Source organism: Embiotoca jacksoni, unplaced genomic scaffold, assembly GCF_022577435.1.
Source record: "Embiotoca jacksoni isolate LCO1_2020_lvr unplaced genomic scaffold, fEmbJac1.0.p SCAF_2, whole genome shotgun sequence".
NCBI lineage: Eukaryota > Metazoa > Chordata > Actinopteri > Embiotocidae > Embiotoca > Embiotoca jacksoni.
In genome coordinates, this window is record NW_027185340.1 from 5404080 (window position 1) to 5410079 (window position 6000).

The window sequence follows — 6000 nt, forward strand, 5'->3', positions numbered from 1 at the left end:
GAAGTAGAGGTAATTTAACTTTTTTTGGAAAAGACACATCAGACACAAATTAGTTCTTACAGCATGGTATTCTTATATCACTTACAGGTACATCTGGTCTGTATCTTTAGTAGGTGTTCCTTTGTTTAGAGTAAGGACACGCCTATTGACCATGCTGCTGAGAAATACACTGCCAAGCCTAATGCAAACGTTTAAAAATCTGCATTTAAACATTTAGACCCCACACATCTAAACTGTTTCATTTATTCTCACAAACAATCAGGATCATTATGATGCTCTTACAAAGTCTGCAGTTTATTAGACAGTCACAAGGGGGAAGCATTATCACCTAACTTATTAAACCCTGATACCTTTGGCACACACCCTACACCCCTCTATGTCTTACATTCCTCCTCCCTCACCAAACATTTATCCATCTAGTTAGTGCTTCCTATCATCTGTACTCTGCTACTCTGAGTCTATGATGTCATCAGGTCTGGGTTGTAAATCTGCGGCACGCAGGCGGTCAGCCACTAACGCCACACGTTACACCGCATTTGTGATACTGGTATATGTTTGAGATAAGGATATCTACATGGCATGATTTATTTGGGGAAAATACTGCACACGTCAAATGAGACACCAGCAGGGCGGCAAGCCAGAAAACATTTTGCACATTGGAAGTGACATTTATTTTTCACGTTTCCCCCTTTATTTAAAGTGCTTTGAAAAACCTGCAGCTCCATTCCAGCTCAGTGTAGCTGTGGCCTTCTGAGCCAGTGTTTGATCAGCTTCCTTGTTTCCTGTCCAAACAGAGCCACAGGAGGAAACTGTGTTTACCGAGCTGAGTGCGGCAGTCGGAGCCCTGTGAAGTCTCAAGGCCGCAGAGACACATGTTTGGTATTTCTGCTTCTATCCGGATTGAACATTCCAGGTACATGTTAAAGGAACCAAGTCCTTACAGACCGAAACAGAATTGCTCACATAAATATGATTCAGCCAGTGCCAAACCCAGCAGTGTGAGCAAATTTCAAATAAACTGATTTCCACAGACCTTGGAAAAATGAAAAACAGACCTGTTGTTCCAGCAGAAGAGAAGCCATGAAATAAGAGCAGCGACAGAGACTGATGAAACGAATGGTAAACTAGAGTGATTTCAAAATGTGGAAAAAACAACAACAAAAAAACCCACACTTCTCTCTTGGTCTAGCAATGAAACCAACAGGGAGGTTCAAGTGTTGGAGTGTCTTTCAGTGGTTCATAAAGTAATTTTCTTGTCACAAAGAGCTTTTAACATGGAGGGCAGTAGAGGCAAGGCCACAAGATTTCATATCAAAACCAAGGTCCTAGATACACTCTCACTATTGTAGCTCTAATGCCTGAAGCACTCTATGACTTGCCTTCATTTAAAAAGCTTTTACTATGTAGCCTTGTTAATTGGAACAGTCACATATGTTTACTTATATTTCTTTTCTTTTTGTGAGTGATTAAAAACCCTCTATCGCAATCTGTGTGCCTATTGATAATCAAGATTCTTTGGGCTCTTTACACAATTAAAACATGGATACACACGCACACGAAAACACATTAACACACACATTTCTCTTTTTTTTTTTAAATTGGAAAAACGCAATCCTCACTCACAGAGAGTAAAGTACAGACACGCACACAAGTGAAAGCATTTCCGACTATTGAGGTGTATTGAGGCACTTAATTCAATTAACATTCATTCGGAAGCTGAACTCTTTTTCCTTTTTTTCATGGTTGACCTTGAGTGAATGACTTTTTTATTTTTTTTCATTCTTTTTTTCAGATTACATCTACTGGAGTGACCCAATGTCCAAATGGCAGCGTGCTGGAACATTTAATGACAGCCGCGCTCTGTGTCTGGCTGATTGACACTAAGACACATAGGTGGTGGAACGGAAGAACACACATTTCCCGGTCAGTTAGCCGCTCAAGGTTGCAGGGAGCCTGCAGCGGCGTGGGTAACCTTGGTTAAGCTAGAGCAGACAGAGGGAGACCTTGAGAGACAGCGGTGCAGCAGGATCTTGCTCTCAAAGAGCTGAGAAACATAACGTGTTCATGTTTGATTATATACTGTATCACAGCACACAGTACACAGACGAACGTGGAAGGCAGCTGGCTGGAAAAACAGATTTTATCCACATGTTCTTTTCTATCTAGGTCGTTTATTCTACATTAGTTGGCGGTTTCAAAATGACACTCATTAGTAAATCACTAAGAGTTTTACATTGTTGGCAATATGGTAACTCTAATTGGTTTTAGTTTGTTGTTTTAAGGTTCTCAAATAAGTTCTTGAAGTTCTAATGTTAAAAACAACACTGTGCTCTCATGGTCTTCTGGTTTGTAATGAAAACTGGTCTATGATTATTATTAATGACACAAACACAGATTGTGAACTTTTTTTTTTTTTTATTGACTTTGACCTAAATCTGTTGAGATTTAACTTTTAAGAGAAAGTTAATGCTGTCATTTTAAAGCTTTATTACAAAATATGTCGTGATCTTCTAAGTGATTTAAGTGGTAGACCAACTTAAATATGTATGATGGGAATCAACTTAGCTACTCTGCATCACACATATACTACCGCTTTTAATGCTTCGATATGGCTTTTATTATGTTTTTAGGTATATTTACAAACCATTTAAAATGACCTCTTTCACTCTTCCGTCTATTATCTTTTTTGTTGTTGTTCATCCTTTATACCCCCACAAAAGGCTCAGTATAATAGGGTCGAATATATTCTGAAAAAAGTACATGATTTCATGCATATAATGAGTCTTGCAAATTAGAAATAACAACCCCCTCAAAGAAATGAAGTTCACCATTCAGTCTAACATTGAAATACTGTATGAAAGAGGCGCATATGAAGAAAAATTGCAGAGAAGTGTTTGGAATTCAAAGGTTTTAGTGAAAATTACTCTTTGATTGCTTCATACAAAAGGCAACTACAGTAACACAAGGGCAAAAGATCTACTATTGTCGGTACTCACTTTCTGCTGGCGGGGCCGCACTAAACTAGATTGCTTCCCCTGTCTGCCAGCCTCCATGCATTATGTTTGCAATACTTAGTAATTAGTATTTACTTTGTGATAATTTGACTGTGTAAAGACTTCTTTAGGAATATGCTACATGTAAGCCTAATGTGTACTAAAATATGACAGGCTGTAGAACTAGATTTTAAATTCAAGTTTATCTGAGAAATTCTAGGCTTTATGGTTTCACTTCAAAGGAGAGATTTTAAAACTTTTTCTGTCATGCCCTCCTTTGGAAGAAAAACCAATACCCCCACCTCGCCACAACATGGTCAAAGTTGAACTTTTATGGAAATGACATCAGATCATAAACATTTCTTTTGTCCTTGCTCTCAGTAATTTATGTTGTGCCAATGTGCAAAAAGCAACTTTCACTTCAACAGACCACTTTTTGTGATATTTGTCACTAGACTGCTCCATCAATCTATTTTTCAATAAGAGAAAAATAAAATTAGAAACTCTTTCTCAATATATCGCTGAGACAAGCCAGCTTCATTCAACATCATTCATCACTAAACTTGAGTGCAACTTCATATGTGCGCTCCTCCTCCCAAAACACTGGAAATCTCTTTGCAGGGCTCAAAGACTCCCAACAACAATTTTTCACACGTGCGGTTCCCACCTGAAATCCACAGGGAAACAATCTGTGATCCTATTTGTACTGTTTAATCATAGCAAAAACACAGGGGAGGCTCCAATTATATCATGACGGAAAATATTCCCCAACAAATAAGTTCCTTTTTAAATAATTGTTTAGCTGTGAAATGTTGCTTTATCATAATCCCAGGCTCTCAAGAGTGATTTAATTCAATCATAATTGTATTATTTTTGTTGTTGTCACCTTTATTAAATTATGATTTGGAAAATAACCAGCAAATATCACATATAGTGCAGATTGACCGTGTTTGATAAAAATAACCCTAACCCTATTGCTGATCAATGGGCCTGAATACACAAACCAGGTGAAGATTAGACCCCTTCGTGTGTGCAGGCCCTGTTAAAGCACAGTAACAGTAGGAAGCTTTAAAAAAAAGATACATGGCTAAGGTAGCCCAGTCTCATAGCAAAATGTGTAATAGCTATCTATGTACATCTAAAACCCAAAACTGAGTTAGTTTCCAACAAAAACTCTAAATTGGTGAGATGCCTACGCATGTAGTTTTAGTTCCTAAACCACAAATGCATGTAAAACAACCAAAGAGATGCAAAACGAGCACAAAGAGTTGTATTATTAACGCAAAGAAATCACCACAGAGACGCAAAATAACAAACGACATGCCAAACATCCCCAAAAAGATAGAAAAATGAACACAAAGATGTAAAACAACCACAGAGATGCAAAAAAAAGACAACTAAGAGATGCAAAACAGCCCAAAAAAGATATAAAATCAAGATGTAAAATGACCAAAAACATAAAATGACCAAAAAAACATGTAAAATTACCATGAAGAGATGCAAGAGTTGTAAAACAATCACAAAGAGTTGTAAAATCACCATAAAAAGATGCAAAATGACAACTGGAAAGTCATCTAACCTCAAAGTTACCAGAGTCTAAACTTATTAGCAAGACTAAAGAATTATAACAACATGCCTTACAATATTTGACAAGACATACAGACGTTAACCATGAAGGGAACTGTGTCAGCTGTCCGCAAATAACTGGATATTGAACTAATTTAAACTTCCCCTGTACGAGTATCAGCACAAAATGGGGGTCTAACAATTGGAATATTTGTCCTCAACCGTCAGTTCGCAATGTGATGAAATTTCCTCAGTACTCCCTGTGATGCAAACAGTTATTGTAAGAAGTCTATCTATGTCGATGTACTCCAATCCCAGAAAAGAAAATGTTTAAATCAAACACAACAAGGTTTTGGCAGTTGTTATCCATCAGACATAGTATGCTAAAAGGGTTACGCTTTACAGCTGGGCAAACATTACAATTTTTATTAAACACGGTCAACCTGCACTATATGTTTTAATCGGCCTTCCTGCTCCGCCATTCTGTCAACTTCTCTGCTCATTATGTAACCAGTCACTATGTGGGCCAACAATGCACATAAGCACCAAGCTCCTGCTTGCTTTTATCCATTGATGAATTCAAGTTTATTCAAACAAGACGGCCGTGTCGTCAGTATTGACAGAGAGAGAAAAAAAGTACCATTACTTGTATGGTTCCAAGGTGAAATTCTGCCACATCTTCATGGTTCATTTATGTCAGCTGTGAATATGTTACACTCATCTCAATTACCTTCTGTTTAATTTATACTTCAGCGTAAATAGATGTTTTCTTATTGGCAGTATGAAGTATTTGTGGTTTAAAGTAAGAGTTATGGCCAATTAGACACTTTTGAATGTTTTTATTTTTTGTAAATACATTAAAATAATATAAATGTATGCATTTCTTGTCTTCTCGACCGTACAAAACTGTGACCGTTACAGCCCCGTTACCAAATCAGTATGCTTATGCCTTACTTTGAAGAATGTAAATACATTTTTATTGTGGAATACATTACTATAATATCAGAAGACACACACAAAAAAAAAAAATGCAAAAACAACCTCGTTCAGGTCAACCAGTCACAGCAAAAAAAAAAAAAAAAAATGGAGAACGTCTTTTACTTCTACAGTTTTCCTGTCTCATGAGACACAATATGCAGCATGTCTGTTTTTCTTTGAGCCTTTGGTAGTTTCACTCCGTTTCAGTTTAAAAGTCTTTGCAAGAGTTTTGTTCTCAGCATCTGAATTTAAGCGAAGCGTGTTTCTCCAACACCAAGGAAACTGCCTTAAATGTGTACCTTCAGTTCTTGGGATATCCACTGTTGAGAGCGTAGAGTCGGCCAAACATCAAGGACTGCTGCATCCACCAACAGGACAGCAACTTCATCTGTTCCAGGCTCTTCCAGTAGCTCCAGAAGGCCAACTGTCATCTCTCCAACATATGGTTACACAGTCTGGTTGA